Here is a 19,178-nt window from a genome sequence, read left to right as displayed (position 1 = left end):
GTTACTTCTGGACTCTCAGTGTAAAATTGTGCAATTATTTCATTGTTTGGACTTGTTTTCTGTTTTTCTATGTTTATGTGTACATTAGAGTGAGATAAGCTCATTTGGAGATTTTCTATTCCTTTCTCCTGCCACATGATATAAACCTTAAAAAGTGAACATAACATCTTTACAATGTTACTTCTGGACACTCAGTGTAAAATTGTGCAATTATTTCATTGTTTGGACTTGTTTTCTGTTTTTCTATGTTAACTTGCGCATTGGATTGAGTTAAGCTCATTTGGAGATTATCTATTTTTTTCTCCTTCCACATGATATAAACCTTAAAAAGTGATATAACATCTTTACAATGTTACTTCTGGACTATCAGTGTAAAATGTAGCAATTATTTCATTGTTTGGACTTGTTTTCTGTTTTTCTATATTTATGTGTACATCACAGTGAGATAAGCTCATTTGGAGATTTTCTATTTTTTTCTCTTGCCACATGATATAAACCTTAAAAAGTGAACTTAACATCTTTACAATGTTACTTCTGGACACTCAGTGTAAAATTGTGCAATTATTTCATTGTTTGGACTTGTTTTCTGTTTTTCTATGTTTATGTGTACATTAGAGTGAGATAAGCTCATTTGGAGATTTTCTATTCCTTTCTCCTGCCACATGATATAAACCTTAAAAAGTGAACATAACAGCTTTACAATGTTACTTCTGAACTATCAGTGTAAAATGTTGCAATTATTTCATTGTTTGGACTTGTTTTCTGTTTTTCTATGTTAAATTGCGCATTGGATTGAGTTAAGCTCATTTGGAGATTTTCCATTTTTTTCTCCTGCCACATGATATAAACCTTAAAAAGTGAACTTAACATCTTTACAATGTTACTTCTGGACACTCAGTGTAAAATGTAGCAATTATTTCATTGTTTGGACTTGTTTTCTGTTTTTCTATATTTATGTGTACATCACAGTGAGATAAGCTCATTTGGAGATTTTCTATTCCTTTCTCCTGCCACATGATATAAACCTTAAAAAGTGAACATAACAGCTTTACAATGTTACTTCTGGACTCTCAGTGTAAAATTGTGCAATTATTTCATTGTTTGGACTTGTTTTCTGTTTTTCTATGTTTATGTGTACATTAGAGTGAGATAAGCTCATTTGGAGATTTTCTACTTTTTTTCTCCTTCCACATGATATAAACCTTAAAAAGTGAACATAACATCTTTACAATGTTACTTCTGGACACTCAGTGTAAAATTGTGCAATTATTTCATTGTTTGGACTTGTTTTCTGTTTTTCTATGTTTATGTGTACATTAGAGTGAGATAAGCTCATTTGGAGATTTTCTATTCCTTTCTCCTGCCACATGATATAAACCTTAAAAAGTGAACATAACAGCTTTACAATGTTACTTCTGAACTATCAGTGTAAAATGTAGCAATTATTTCATTGTTTGGACTTGTTTTCTGTTTTTCTATGTTAAATTGCGCATTGGATTGAGTTAAGCTCATTTGGAGATTTTCCATTTTTTTCTCCTGCCACATGATATAAACCTTAAAAAGTGAACTTAACATCTTTACAATGTTACTTCTGGACTCTCACTGTAAAATTGTGCAATTATTTCATTGTTTGGACTTGTTTTCTGTTTTTCTATGTTTATGTGTACATTAGAGTGAGATAAGCTCATTTGGAGATTTTCTACTTTTTTTCTCCTTCCACATGATATAAACCTTAAAAAGTGAACATAACATCTTTACAATGTTACTTCTGGACACTCAGTGTAAAATTGTGCAATTATTTCATTGTTTGGACTTGTTTTCTGTTTTTCTATGTTTATGTGTACATTAGAGTGAGATAAGCTCATTTGGAGATTTTCTATTCCTTTCTCCTGCCACATGATATAAACCTTAAAAAGTGAACATAACAGCTTTACAATGTTACTTCTGAACTATCAGTGTAAAATGTAGCAATTATTTCATTGTTTGGACTTGTTTTCTGTTTTTCTATGTTAAATTGCGCATTGGATTGAGTTAAGCTCATTTGGAGATTTTCCATTTTTTTCTCCTGCCACATGATATAAACCTTAAAAAGTGAACTTAACATCTTTACAATGTTACTTCTGGACTCTCAGTGTAAAATTGTGCAATTATTTCATTGTTTGGACTTGTTTTCTGTTTTTCTATGTTTATGTGTACATTAGAGTGAGATAAGCTCATTTGGAGATTTTCTATTTTTTTCTCCTTCCACATGATATAAACCTTAAAAAGTGAACATAACATCTTTACAATGTTACTTCTGGACACTCAGTGTAAAATTGTGCAATTATTTCATTGTTTGGACTTGTTTTCTGTTTTTCTATGTTTATGTGTACATTAGAGTGAGATAAGCTCATTTGGAGATTTTCTATTTTTTTCTCCTGCCACATGATATAAACCTTAAAAAGTGAACATAACAGCTTTACAATGTTACTTCTGAACTATCAGTGTAAAATGTAGCAATTATTTCATTGTTTGGACTTGTTTTCTGTTTTTCTATGTTAACTTGCGCATTCGATTGAGTTAAGCTCATTTGGAGATTTTCCATTTTTTTCTCCTGCCACATGATATAAACCTTAAAAAGTGAACATAACAGCTTTACAATGTTACTTCTGAACTATCAGTGTAAAATGTAGCAATTATTTCATTGTTTGGACTTGTTTTCTGTTTTTCTATGTTAACTTGCGCATTCGATTGAGTTAAGCTCATTTGGAGATTTTCCATTTTTTTCTCCTGCCACATGATATAAACCTTAAAAAGTGAACATAACATCTTTACAATGTTACTTCTGGACTATCAGTGTAAAATTGTGCAATTATTTCATTGTTTGGACTTGTTTTCTGTTCTATATTTATGTGTACATCACAGTGAGATAAGCTCATTTGGAGATTTTCTATTTTTTTCTCTTGCCACATGATATAAACCTTAAAAAGTGAACTTAACATCTTTACAATGTTACTTCTGGACTCTCAGTGTAAAATTGTGCAATTATTTCATTGTTTGGACTTGTTTTCTGTTTTTCTATGTTTATGTGTACATTAGAGTGAGATAAGCTCATTTGGAGATTTTCTATTTTTTTCTCCTGCCACATGATATAAACCTTAAAAAGTGAACATAACAGCTTTACAATGTTACTTCTGAACTATCAGTGTAAAATGTAGCAATTATTTCATTGTTTGGACTTGTTTTCTGTTTTTCTATGTTAACTTGCGCATTCGATTGAGTTAAGCTCATTTGGAGATTTTCCATTTTTTTCTCCTGCCACATGATATAAACCTTAAAAAGTGAACATAACATCTTTACAATGTTACTTCTGGACTATCAGTGTAAAATTGTGCAATTATTTCATTGTTTGGACTTGTTTTCTGTTTTTCTATATTTATGTGTACATCACAGTGAGATAAGCTCATTTGGAGATTTTCTATTTTTTTCTCTTGCCACATGATATAAACCTTAAAAAGTGAACTTAACATCTTTACAATGTTACTTCTGGACTCTCAGTGTAAAATTGTGCAATTATTTTATTGTTTGGACTTGTTTTCTGTTTTTCTATGTTAACTTGCGCATTGGATTGAGTTAAGCTCATTTGGAGATTATCTATTTTTTTCTCCTGCCACATGATATAAACCTTAAAAAGTGAACTTAACATCTTTACAATGTTACTTCTGGACTCTCAGTGTAAAATGTAGCAATTATTTCATTGTTTGGACTTGTTTTCTGTTTTTCTATGTTTATGTGTACATCACAGTGAGATAAGCTCATTTGGAGATTTTCTATTTTTTTCTCTTGCCACATGATATAAACCTTAAAAAGTGAACTTAACATCTTTACAATGTTACTTCTGGACACTCAGTGTAAAATTGTGCAATTATTTCATTGTTTGGACTTGTTTTCTGTTTTTCTATGTTTATGTGTACATTAGAGTGAGATAAGCTCATTTGGAGATTTTCTATTCCTTTCTCCTGCCACATGATATAAACCTTAAAAAGTGAACATAACAGCTTTACAATGTTACTTCTGAACTATCAGTGTAAAATGTAGCAATTATTTCATTGTTTGGACTTGTTTTCTGTTTTTCTATGTTAAATTGCGCATTGGATTGAGTTAAGCTCATTTGGAGATTTTCCATTTTTATCTCCTGCCACATGATATAAACCTTAAAAAGTGAACTTAACATCTATACAATGTTACTTCTGGACACTCAGTGTAAAATGTAGCAATTATTTCATTGTTTGGACTTGTTTTCTGTTTTTCTATGTTTATGTGTACATTCGAGTGAGATAAGCTCATTTGGAGATTTTCTATTTTTTTCTCCTTCCACATGATATAAACCTTAAAAAGTGAACATAACATCTTTACAATGTTACTTCTGGACACTCAGTGTAAAATTGTGCAATTATTTCATTGTTTGGACTTGTTTTCTGTTTTTCTATGTTTATGTGTACATTAGAGTGAGATAAGCTCATTTGGAGATTTTCTATTCCTTTCTCCTGCCACATGATATAAACCTTAAAAAGTGAACATAACATCTTTACAATGTTACTTCTGGACACTCAGTGTAAAATTGTGCAATTATTTCATTGTTTGGACTTGTTTTCTGTTTTTCTATGTTAACTTGCGCATTGGATTGAGTTAAGCTCATTTGGAGATTATCTATTTTTTTCTCCTGCCACATGATATAAACCTTAAAAAGTGATATAACATCTTTACAATGTTACTTCTGGACTATCAGTGTAAAATGTAGCAATTATTTCATTGTTTGGACTTGTTTTCTGTTTTTCTATATTTATGTGTACATCACAGTGAGATAAGCTCATTTGGAGATTTTCTATTTTTTTCTCTTGCCACATGATATAAACCTTGAAAAGTGAACTTAACATCTTTACAATGTTACTTCTGGACTCTCAGTGTAAAATTGTGCAATTATTTCATTGTTTGGACTTGTTTTCTGTTTTTCTATGTTTATGTGTACATTAGAGTGAGATAAGCTCATTTGGAGATTTTCTACTTTTTTTCTCCTTCCACATGATATAAACCTTAAAAAGTGAACATAACATCTTTACAATGTTACTTCTGGACACTCAGTGTAAAATTGTGCAATTATTTCATTGTTTGGACTTGTTTTCTGTTTTTCTATGTTTATGTGTACATTAGAGTGAGATAAGCTCATTTGGAGATTTTCTATTCCTTTCTCCTGCCACATGATATAAACCTTAAAAAGTGAACATAACAGCTTTACAATGTTACTTCTGAACTATCAGTGTAAAATGTAGCAATTATTTCATTGTTTGGACTTGTTTTCTGTTTTTCTATGTTAAATTGCGCATTGGATTGAGTTAAGCTCATTTGGAGATTTTCCATTTTTTTCTCCTGCCACATGATATAAACCTTAAAAAGTGAACTTAACATCTTTACAATGTTACTTCTGGACTCTCAGTGTAAAATTGTGCAATTATTTCATTGTTTGGACTTGTTTTCTGTTTTTCTATGTTTATGTGTACATTAGAGTGAGATAAGCTCATTTGGAGATTTTCTATTTTTTTCTCCTGCCACATGATATAAACCTTAAAAAGTGAACATAACAGCTTTACAATGTTACTTCTGAACTATCAGTGTAAAATGTAGCAATTATTTCATTGTTTGGACTTGTTTTCTGTTTTTCTATGTTAACTTGCGCATTCGATTGAGTTAAGCTCATTTGGAGATTTTCCATTTTTTTCTCCTGCCACATGATATAAACCTTAAAAAGTGAACATAACATCTTTACAATGTTACTTCTGGACTATCAGTGTAAAATGTAGCAATTATTTCATTGTTTGGACTTGTTTTCTGTTTTTCTATATTTATGTGTACATCACAGTGAGATAAGCTCATTTGGAGATTTTCTATTTTTTTCTCTTGCCACATGATATAAACCTTAAAAAGTGAACTTAACATCTTTACAATGTTACTTCTGGACTCTCAGTGTAAAATTGTGCAATTATTTTATTGTTTGGACTTGTTTTCTGTTTTTCTATGTTAACTTGCGCATTGGATTGAGTTAAGCTCATTTGGAGATTATCTATTTTTTTCTCCTGCCACATGATATAAACCTTAAAAAGTGATATAACATCTTTACAATGTTACTTCTGGACACTCAGTGTAAAATGTAGCAATTATTTCATTGTTTGGACTTGTTTTCTGTTTTTCTATATTTATGTGTACATCACAGTGAGATAAGCTCATTTGGAGATTTTCTATTTTTTTCTCCTGCCACATGATATAAACCTTAAAAAGTGAACTTAACATCTTTACAATGTTACTTCTGGACTCTCAGTGTAAAATTGTGCAATTATTTCATTGTTTGGACTTGTTTTCTGTTTTTCTATGTTTATGTGTACATTAGAGTGAGATAAGCTCATTTGGAGATTTTCTATTTTTTTCTCCTTCCACATGATATAAACCTTAAAAAGTGATATAACATCTTTACAATGTTACTTCTGGACACTCAGTGTAAAATGTAGCAATTATTTCATTGTTTGGACTTGTTTTCTGTTTTTCTATATTTATGTGTACATCACAGTGAGATAAGCTCATTTGGAGATTTTCTATTCCTTTCTCCTGCCACATGATATAAACCTTAAAAAGTGATATAACATCTTTACAATGTTACTTCTGGACACTCAGTGTAAAATGTAGCAATTATTTCATTGTTTGGACTTGTTTTCTGTTTTTCTATATTTATGTGTACATCACAGTGAGATAAGCTCATTTGGAGATTTTCTATTTTTTTCTCCTGCCACATGATATAAACCTTAAAAAGTGAACTTAACATCTTTACAATGTTACTTCTGGACTCTCAGTGTAAAATTGTGCAATTATTTCATTGTTTGGACTTGTTTTCTGTTTTTCTATGTTTATGTGTACATTAGAGTGAGATAAGCTCATTTGGAGATTTTCTATTTTTTTCTCCTTCCACATGATATAAACCTTAAAAAGTGAACATAACATCTTTACAATGTTACTTCTGGACACTCAGTGTAAAATTGTGCAATTATTTCATTGTTTGGACTTGTTTTCTGTTTTTCTATGTTTATGTGTACATTAGAGTGAGATAAGCTCATTTGGAGATTTTCTATTCCTTTCTCCTGCCACATGATATAAACCTTAAAAAGTGAACATAACATCTTTACAATGTTACTTCTGGACACTCAGTGTAAAATTGTGCAATTATTTCATTGTTTGGACTTGTTTTCTGTTTTTCTATGTTAACTTGCGCATTGGATTGAGTTAAGCTCATTTGGAGATTATCTATTTTTTTCTCCTTCCACATGATATAAACCTTAAAAAGTGATATAACATCTTTACAATGTTACTTCTGGACTATCAGTGTAAAATGTAGCAATTATTTCATTGTTTGGACTTGTTTTCTGTTTTTCTATATTTATGTGTACATCACAGTGAGATAAGCTCATTTGGAGATTTTCTATTTTTTTCTCTTGCCACATGATATAAACCTTAAAAAGTGAACTTAACATCTTTACAATGTTACTTCTGGACACTCAGTGTAAAATTGTGCAATTATTTCATTGTTTGGACTTGTTTTCTGTTTTTCTATGTTTATGTGTACATTAGAGTGAGATAAGCTCATTTGGAGATTTTCTATTCCTTTCTCCTGCCACATGATATAAACCTTAAAAAGTGAACATAACAGCTTTACAATGTTACTTCTGAACTATCAGTGTAAAATGTTGCAATTATTTCATTGTTTGGACTTGTTTTCTGTTTTTCTATGTTAAATTGCGCATTGGATTGAGTTAAGCTCATTTGGAGATTTTCCATTTTTTTCTCCTGCCACATGATATAAACCTTAAAAAGTGAACTTAACATCTTTACAATGTTACTTCTGGACACTCAGTGTAAAATGTAGCAATTATTTCATTGTTTGGACTTGTTTTCTGTTTTTCTATATTTATGTGTACATCACAGTGAGATAAGCTCATTTGGAGATTTTCTATTCCTTTCTCCTGCCACATGATATAAACCTTAAAAAGTGAACATAACAGCTTTACAATGTTACTTCTGGACTCTCAGTGTAAAATTGTGCAATTATTTCATTGTTTGGACTTGTTTTCTGTTTTTCTATGTTTATGTGTACATTAGAGTGAGATAAGCTCATTTGGAGATTTTCTACTTTTTTTCTCCTTCCACATGATATAAACCTTAAAAAGTGAACATAACATCTTTACAATGTTACTTCTGGACACTCAGTGTAAAATTGTGCAATTATTTCATTGTTTGGACTTGTTTTCTGTTTTTCTATGTTTATGTGTACATTAGAGTGAGATAAGCTCATTTGGAGATTTTCTATTCCTTTCTCCTGCCACATGATATAAACCTTAAAAAGTGAACATAACAGCTTTACAATGTTACTTCTGAACTATCAGTGTAAAATGTAGCAATTATTTCATTGTTTGGACTTGTTTTCTGTTTTTCTATGTTAAATTGCGCATTGGATTGAGTTAAGCTCATTTGGAGATTTTCCATTTTTTTCTCCTGCCACATGATATAAACCTTAAAAAGTGAACTTAACATCTTTACAATGTTACTTCTGGACTCTCACTGTAAAATTGTGCAATTATTTCATTGTTTGGACTTGTTTTCTGTTTTTCTATGTTTATGTGTACATTAGAGTGAGATAAGCTCATTTGGAGATTTTCTACTTTTTTTCTCCTTCCACATGATATAAACCTTAAAAAGTGAACATAACATCTTTACAATGTTACTTCTGGACACTCAGTGTAAAATTGTGCAATTATTTCATTGTTTGGACTTGTTTTCTGTTTTTCTATGTTTATGTGTACATTAGAGTGAGATAAGCTCATTTGGAGATTTTCTATTCCTTTCTCCTGCCACATGATATAAACCTTAAAAAGTGAACATAACAGCTTTACAATGTTACTTCTGAACTATCAGTGTAAAATGTAGCAATTATTTCATTGTTTGGACTTGTTTTCTGTTTTTCTATGTTAAATTGCGCATTGGATTGAGTTAAGCTCATTTGGAGATTTTCCATTTTTTTCTCCTGCCACATGATATAAACCTTAAAAAGTGAACTTAACATCTTTACAATGTTACTTCTGGACTCTCAGTGTAAAATTGTGCAATTATTTCATTGTTTGGACTTGTTTTCTGTTTTTCTATGTTTATGTGTACATTAGAGTGAGATAAGCTCATTTGGAGATTTTCTATTTTTTTCTCCTTCCACATGATATAAACCTTAAAAAGTGAACATAACATCTTTACAATGTTACTTCTGGACACTCAGTGTAAAATTGTGCAATTATTTCATTGTTTGGACTTGTTTTCTGTTTTTCTATGTTTATGTGTACATTAGAGTGAGATAAGCTCATTTGGAGATTTTCTATTTTTTTCTCCTGCCACATGATATAAACCTTAAAAAGTGAACATAACAGCTTTACAATGTTACTTCTGAACTATCAGTGTAAAATGTAGCAATTATTTCATTGTTTGGACTTGTTTTCTGTTTTTCTATGTTAACTTGCGCATTCGATTGAGTTAAGCTCATTTGGAGATTTTCCATTTTTTTCTCCTGCCACATGATATAAACCTTAAAAAGTGAACATAACAGCTTTACAATGTTACTTCTGAACTATCAGTGTAAAATGTCGCAATTATTTCATTGTTTGGACTTGTTTTCTGTTTTTCTATGTTTATGTGTACATTAGAGTGAGATAAGCTCATTTGGAGATTTTCTATTCCTTTCTCCTGCCACATGATATAAACCTTAAAAAGTGAACATAACATCTTTACAATGTTACTTCTGGACACTCAGTGTAAAATTGTGCAATTATTTCATTGTTTGGACTTGTTTTCTGTTTTTCTATGTTAACTTGCGCATTGGATTGAGTTAAGCTCATTTGGAGATTATCTATTTTTTTCTCCTGCCACATGATATAAACCTTAAAAAGTGATATAACATCTTTACAATGTTACTTCTGGACTATCAGTGTAAAATGTAGCAATTATTTCATTGTTTGGACTTGTTTTCTGTTTTTCTATATTTATGTGTACATCACAGTGAGATAAGCTCATTTGGAGATTTTCTATTTTTTTCTCTTGCCACATGATATAAACCTTAAAAAGTGAACTTAACATCTTTACAATGTTACTTCTGGACTCTCAGTGTAAAATTGTGCAATTATTTCATTGTTTGGACTTGTTTTCTGTTTTTCTATGTTTATGTGTACATCACAGTGAGATAAGCTCATTTGGAGATTTTTGTATTTTTTTCTCTTGCCACATGATATAAACCTTAAAAAGTGAACTTAACATCTTTACAATGTTACTTCTGGACACTCAGTGTAAAATTGTGCAATTATTTCATTGTTTGGACTTGTTTTCTGTTTTTCTATGTTTATGTGTACATTAGAGTGAGATAAGCTCATTTGGAGATTTTCTATTCCTTTCTCCTGCCACATGATATAAACCTTAAAAAGTGAACATAACAGCTTTACAATGTTACTTCTGAACTATCAGTGTAAAATGTAGCAATTATTTCATTGTTTGGACTTGTTTTCTGTTTTTCTATGTTAAATTGCGCATTGGATTGAGTTAAGCTCATTTGGAGATTTTCCATTTTTATCTCCTGCCACATGATATAAACCTTAAAAAGTGAACTTAACATCTATACAATGTTACTTCTGGACACTCAGTGTAAAATGTAGCAATTATTTCATTGTTTGGACTTGTTTTCTGTTTTTCTATATTTATGTGTACATCACAGTGAGATAAGCTCATTTGGAGATTTTCTATTTTTTTCTCCTGCCACATGATATAAACCTTAAAAAGTGAACTTAACATCTTTACAATGTTACTTCTGGACTCTCAGTGTAAAATTGTGCAATTATTTCATTGTTTGGACTTGTTTTCTGTTTTTCTATGTTTATGTGTACATTAGAGTGAGATAAGCTCATTTGGAGATTTTCTATTTTTTTCTCCTTCCACATGATATAAACCTTAAAAAGTGAACATAACATCTTTACAATGTTACTTCTGGACACTCAGTGTAAAATTGTGCAATTATTTCATTGTTTGGACTTGTTTTCTGTTTTTTATGTTTATGTGTACATTAGAGTGAGATAAGCTCATTTGGAGATTTTCTATTCCTTTCTCCTGCCACATGATATAAACTTAAAAAAGTGAACATAACAGCTTTACAATGTTACTTCTGAACTATCAGTGTAAAATGTAGCAATTATTTCATTGTTTGGACTTGTTTTCTGTTTTTCTATGTTAAATTGCGCATTGGATTGAGTTAAGCTCATTTGGAGATTTTCCATTTTTTTCTCCTGCCACATGATATAAACCTTAAAAAGTGAACATAACAGCTTTACAATGTTACTTCTGAACTATCAGTGTAAAATGTAGCAATTATTTCATTGTTTGGACTTGTTTTCTGTTTTTCTATGTTAACTTGCACTGGATTGAGTTAAGCTCATTTGGAGATTATCTATTTTTTTCTCCTGCCACATGATATAAACCTTAAAAAGTGAACATAACATCTTTACAATGTTACTTCTGGACTATCAGTGTAAAATGTAGCAATTATTTCATTGTTTGGACTTGTTTTCTGTTTTTCTATATTTATGTGTACATCACAGTGAGATAAGCTCATTTGGAGATTTTCTATTTTTTTCTCTTGCCACATGATATAAACCTTAAAAAGTGAACTTAACATCTTTTCAATGTTACTTCTGGACTCTCAGTGTAAAATTGTGCAATTATTTCATTGTTTGGACTTGTTTTCTGTTTTTCTATATTTATGTGTACATCACAGTGAGATAAGCTCATTTGGAGATTTTCTATTTTTTTCTCCTGCCACATGATATAAACCTTAAAAAGTGAACTTAACATCTTTACAATGTTACTTCTGGACTCTCAGTGTAAAATTGTGCAATTATTTCATTGTTTGGACTTGTTTTCTGTTTTTCTATGTTAACTTGCGCATTGGATTGAGTTAAGCTCATTTGGAGATTATCTATTTTTTTCTCCTGCCACATGATATAAACCTTAAAAAGTGAACATAACATCTTTACAATGTTACTTCTGGACTATCAGTGTAAAATGTAGCAATCATTTCATTGTTTGGACTTGTTTTCTGTTTTTCTATATTTATGTGTACATCACAGTGAGATAAGCTCATTTGGAGATTTTCTATTTTTTTCTCTTGCCACATGATATAAACCTTAAAAAGTGAACTTAACATCTTTACAATGTTACTTCTGGACACTCAGTGTAAAATTGTGCAATTATTTCATTGTTTGGACTTGTTTTCTGTTTTTCTATGTTTATGTGTACATTAGAGTGAGATAAGCTCATTTGGAGATTTTCTATTCCGTTCTCCTGCCACATGATATAAACCTTAAAAAGTGAACATAACAGCTTTACAATGTTACTTCTGAACTATCAGTGTAAAATGTAGCAATTATTTCATTGTTTGGACTTGTTTTCTGTTTTTCTATGTTAAATTGCGCATTGGATTGAGTTAAGCTCATTTGGAGATTTTCCATTTTTATCTCCTGCCACATGATATAAACCTTAAAAAGTGAACTTAACATCTTTACAATGTTACTTCTGGACTCTCAGTGTAAAATTGTGCAATTATTTCATTGTTTGGACTTGTTTTCTGTTTTTCTATGTTTATGTGTACATTAGAGTGAGATAAGCTCATTTGGAGATTTTCTATTCCTTTCTCCTGCCACATGATATAAACCTTAAAAAGTGAACATAACATCTTTACAATGTTACTTCTGGACACTCAGTGTAAAATTGTGTAATTATTTCATTGTTTGGACTTGTTTTCTGTTTTTCTATGTTAACTTGCGCATTGGATTGAGTTAAGCTCATTTGAGATTATCAATATTTTTCTCCTGCCACATGATATAAACCTTAAAAAGTGAACATAACATCTTTACAATGTTACTTCTGGACTATCAGTGTAAAATTTAGCAATTATTTCATTGTTTGGACTTGTTTTCTGTTTTTCTATATTTATGTGTACATCACAGTGAGATAAGCTCATTTGGAGATTTTCTATTTTTTTCTCCTGCCACATGATATAAACCTTAAAAAGTGAACTTAACATCTTTACAATGTTACTTCTGGACTCTCAGTGTAAAATGTAGCAATTATTTCATTGTTTGGACTTGTTTTCTGTTTTTCTATGTTTATGTGTACATTAGAGTGAGATAAGCTCATTTGGAGATTTTCTATTTTTTTCTCCTTCCACATGATATAAACCTTAAAAAGTGAACATAACATCTTTACAATGTTACTTCTGGACACTCAGTGTAAAATTGTGCAATTATTTCATTGTTTGGACTTGTTTTCTGTTTTTTATGTTTATGTGTACATTACTGTGAGATAAGCTCATTTGGAGATTTTCTATTCCTTTCTCCTGCCACATGATATAAACCTTAAAAAGTGAACATAACATCTTTACAATGTTACTTCTGGACACTCAGTGTAAAATTGTGCAATTATTTCATTGTTTGGACTTGTTTTCTGTTTTTCTATGTTAACTTGCGCATTGGATTGAGTTAAGCTCATTTGGAGATTATCTATTTTTTTCTCCTGCCACATGATATAAACCTTAAAAAGTGATATAACATCTTTACAATGTTACTTCTGGACTATCAGTGTAAAATGTAGCAATTATTTCATTGTTTGGACTTGTTTTCTGTTTTTCTATATTTATGTGTACATCACAGTGAGATAAGCTCATTTGGAGATTTTCTATTTTTTTCTCTTGCCACATGATATAAACCTTAAAAAGTGAACTTAACATCTTTACAATGTTACTTCTGGACACTCAGTGTAAAATTGTGCAATTATTTCATTGTTTGGACTTGTTTTCTGTTTTTCTATGTTTATGTGTACATTAGAGTGAGATAAGCTCATTTGGAGATTTTCTATTCCTTTCTCCTGCCACATGATATAAACCTTAAAAAGTGAACATAACAGCTTTACAATGTTACTTCTGAACTATCAGTGTAAAATGTAGCAATTATTTCATTGTTTGGACTTGTTTTCTGTTTTTCTATGTTAAATTGCGCATTGGATTGAGTTAAGCTCATTTGGAGATTTTCCATTTTTTTCTCCTGCCACATGATATAAACCTTAAAAAGTGAACTTAACATCTTTACAATGTTACTTCTGGACACTCAGTGTAAAATGTAGCAATTATTTCATTGTTTGGACTTGTTTTCTGTTTTTCTATATTTATGTGTACATCACAGTGAGATAAGCTCATTTGGAGATTTTCTATTTTTTTCTCTTGCCACATGATATAAACCTTAAAAAGTGAACTGAACATCTTTACAATGTTACTTCTGGACTCTCAGTGTAAAATTGTGCAATTATTTCATTGTTTGGACTTGTTTTCTGTTTTTCTATATTTATGTGTACATCACAGTGAGATAAGCTCATTTGGAGATTTTCTATTTTTTTCTCTTGCCACATGATATAAACCTTGAAAAGTGAACTTAACATCTTTACAATGTTACTTCTGGACTCTCAGTGTAAAATTGTGCAATTATTTCATTGTTTGGACTTGTTTTCTGTTTTTCTATGTTTATGTGTACATTAGAGTGAGATAAGCTCATTTGGAGATTTTCTACTTTTTTTCTCCTTCCACATGATATAAACCTTAAAAAGTGAACATAACATCTTTACAATGTTACTTCTGGACACTCAGTGTAAAATTGTGCAATTATTTCATTGTTTGGACTTGTTTTCTGTTTTTCTATGTTTATGTGTACATTAGAGTGAGATAAGCTCATTTGGAGATTTTCTATTCCTTTCTCCTGCCACATGATATAAACCTTAAAAAGTGAACATAACAGATTTACAATGTTACTTCTGAACTATCAGTGTAAAATGTAGCAATTATTTCATTGTTTGGACTTGTTTTCTGTTTTTCTATGTTAAATTGCGCATTGGATTGAGTTAAGCTCATTTGGAGATTTTCCATTTTTTTCTCCTGCCACATGATATAAACCTTAAAAAGTGAACTTAACATCTTTACAATGTTACTTCTGGACACTCAGTGTAAAATTGTGCAATTATTTCATTGTTTGGACTTGTTTTCTGTTTTTCTATATTTATGTGTACATCACAGTGAGATAAGCTCATTTGGAGATTTTCTATTTTTTTCTCTTGCCACATGATATAAACCTTAAAAAGTGAACTGAACATCTTTACAATGTTACTTCTGGACTCTCAGTGTAAAATTGTGCAATTATTTCATTGTTTGGACTTGTTTTCTGTTTTTCTATATTTATGTGTACATCACAGTGAGATAAGCTCATTTGGAGATTTTCTATTTTTTTCTCTTGCCACATGATATAAACCTTGAAAAGTGAACTTAACATCTTTACAATGTTACTTCTGGACTCTCAGTGTAAAATTGTGCAATTATTTCATTGTTTGGACTTGTTTTCTGTTTTTCTATGTTTATGTGTACATTAGAGTGAGATAAGCTCATTTGGAGATTTTCTACTTTTTTTCTCCTTCCACATGATATAAACCTTAAAAAGTGAACATAACATCTTTACAATGTTACTTCTGGACACTCAGTGTAAAATTGTGCAATTATTTCATTGTTTGGACTTGTTTTCTGTTTTTCTATGTTTATGTGTACATTAGAGTGAGATAAGCTCATTTGGAGATTTTCTATTCCTTTCTCCTGCCACATGATATAAACCTTAAAAAGTGAACTTAACATCTTTACAATGTTACTTCTGGACTCTCAGTGTAAAATTGTGCAATTATTTCATTGTTTGGACTTGTTTTCTGTTTTTCTATGTTAACTTGCGCATTGGATTGAGTTAAGCTCATTTGGAGATTTTCCATTTTTTTCTCCTGCCACATGATATAAACCTTAAAAAGTGAACATAACATCTTTACAATGTTACTTCTGGACTATCAGTGTAAAATGTAGCAATCATTTCATTGTTTGGACTTGTTTTCTGTTTTTCTATATTTATGTGTACATCACAGTGAGATAAGCTCATTTGGAGATTTTCTATTTTTTTCTCTTGCCACATGATATAAACCTTAAAAAGTGAACTTAACATCTTTACAATGTTACTTCTGGACACTCAGTGTAAAATTGTGCAATTATTTCATTGTTTGGACTTGTTTTCTGTTTTTCTATGTTTATGTGTACATTAGAGTGAGATAAGCTCATTTGGAGATTTTCTATTCCTTTCTCCTGCCACATGATATAAACCTTAAAAAGTGAACTTAACATCTTTACAATGTTACTTCTGGACACTCAGTGTAAAATTGTGCAATTATTTCATTGTTTGGACTTGTTTTCTGTTTTTCTATGTTTATGTGTACATTAGAGTGAGATAAGCTCATTTGGAGATTTTCTATTCCGTTCTCCTGCCACATGATATAAACCTTAAAAAGTGAACATAACAGCTTTACAATGTTACTTCTGAACTATCAGTGTAAAATGTAGCAATTATTTCATTGTTTGGACTTGTTTTCTGTTTTTCTATGTTAAATTGCGCATTGGATTGAGTTAAGCTCATTTGGAGATTTTCCATTTTTATCTCCTGCCACATGATATAAACCTTAAAAAGTGAACTTAACATCTTTACAATGTTACTTCTGGACTCTCAGTGTAAAATTGTGCAATTATTTCATTGTTTGGACTTGTTTTCTGTTTTTCTATGTTTATGTGTACATTAGAGTGAGATAAGCTCATTTGGAGATTTTCTATTCCTTTCTCCTGCCACATGATATAAACCTTAAAAAGTGAACATAACATCTTTACAATGTTACTTCTGGACACTCAGTGTAAAATTGTGTAATTATTTCATTGTTTGGACTTGTTTTCTGTTTTTCTATGTTAACTTGCGCATTGGATTGAGTTAAGCTCATTTGAGATTATCAATATTTTTCTCCTGCCACATGATATAAACCTTAAAAAGTGAACATAACATCTTTACAATGTTACTTCTGGACTATCAGTGTAAAATTTAGCAATTATTTCATTGTTTGGACTTGTTTTCTGTTTTTCTATATTTATGTGTACATCACAGTGAGATAAGCTCATTTGGAGATTTTCTATTTTTTTCTCCTGCCACATGATATAAACCTTAAAAAGTGAACTTAACATCTTTACAATGTTACTTCTGGACTCTCAGTGTAAAATGTAGCAATTATTTCATTGTTTGGACTTGTTTTCTGTTTTTCTATGTTTATGTGTACATTAGAGTGAGATAAGCTCATTTGGAGATTTTCTATTTTTTTCTCCTTCCACATGATATAAACCTTAAAAAGTGAACATAACATCTTTACAATGTTACTTCTGGACACTCAGTGTAAAATTGTGCAATTATTTCATTGTTTGGACTTGTTTTCTGTTTTTTATGTTTATGTGTACATTACTGTGAGATAAGCTCATTTGGAGATTTTCTATTCCTTTCTCCTGCCACATGATATAAACCTTAAAAAGTGAACATAACATCTTTACAATGTTACTTCTGGACACTCAGTGTAAAATTGTGCAATTATTTCATTGTTTGGACTTGTTTTCTGTTTTTCTATGTTAACTTGCGCATTGGATTGAGTTAAGCTCATTTGGAGATTATCTATTTTTTTCTCCTGCCACATGATATAAACCTTAAAAAGTGATATAACATCTTTACAATGTTACTTCTGGACTATCAGTGTAAAATGTAGCAATTATTTCATTGTTTGGACTTGTTTTCTGTTTTTCTATATTTATGTGTACATCACAGTGAGATAAGCTCATTTGGAGATTTTCTATTTTTTTCTCTTGCCACATGATATAAACCTTAAAAAGTGAACTTAACATCTTTACAATGTTACTTCTGGACACTCAGTGTAAAATTGTGCAATTATTTCATTGTTTGGACTTGTTTTCTGTTTTTCTATGTTTATGTGTACATTAGAGTGAGATAAGCTCATTTGGAGATTTTCTATTCCTTTCTCCTGCCACATGATATAAACCTTAAAAAGTGAACATAACAGCTTTACAATGTTACTTCTGAACTATCAGTGTAAAATGTAGCAATTATTTCATTGTTTGGACTTGTTTTCTGTTTTTCTATGTTAAATTGCGCATTGGATTGAGTTAAGCTCATTTGGAGATTTTCCATTTTTTTCTCCTGCCACATGATATAAACCTTAAAAAGTGAACTTAACATCTTTACAATGTTACTTCTGGACACTCAGTGTAAAATGTAGCAATTATTTCATTGTTTGGACTTGTTTTCTGTTTTTCTATATTTATGTGTACATCACAGTGAGATAAGCTCATTTGGAGATTTTCTATTTTTTTCTCTTGCCACATGATATAAACCTTAAAAAGTGAACTGAACATCTTTACAATGTTACTTCTGGACTCTCAGTGTAAAATTGTGCAATTATTTCATTGTTTGGACTTGTTTTCTGTTTTTCTATATTTATGTGTACATCACAGTGAGATAAGCTCATTTGGAGATTTTCTATTTTTTTCTCTTGCCACATGATATAAACCTTGAAAAGTGAACTTAACATCTTTACAATGTTACTTCTGGACTCTCAGTGTAAAATTGTGCAATTATTTCATTGTTTGGACTTGTTTTCTGTTTTTCTATGTTTATGTGTACATTAGAGTGAGATAAGCTCATTTGGAGATTTTCTACTTTTTTTCTCCTTCCACATGATATAAACCTTAAAAAGTGAACATAACATCTTTACAATGTTACTTCTGGACACTCAGTGTAAAATTGTGCAATTATTTCATTGTTTGGACTTGTTTTCTGTTTTTCTATGTTTATGTGTACATTAGAGTGAGATAAGCTCATTTGGAGATTTTCTATTCCTTTCTCCTGCCACATGATATAAACCTTAAAAAGTGAACATAACAGATTTACAATGTTACTTCTGAACTATCAGTGTAAAATGTAGCAATTATTTCATTGTTTGGACTTGTTTTCTGTTTTTCTATGTTAAATTGCGCATTGGATTGAGTTAAGCTCATTTGGAGATTTTCCATTTTTTTCTCCTGCCACATGATATAAACCTTAAAAAGTGAACTTAACATCTTTACAATGTTA

Source organism: Microchirus variegatus (genome assembly GCF_963457635.1).
Source record: "Microchirus variegatus genome assembly, chromosome: 13".
Lineage (NCBI taxonomy): Eukaryota > Metazoa > Chordata > Actinopteri > Pleuronectiformes > Soleidae > Microchirus > Microchirus variegatus.
The sequence above is the reverse complement of the archived record's forward strand: the minus strand, read 5'-3'. Positions refer to the sequence as shown.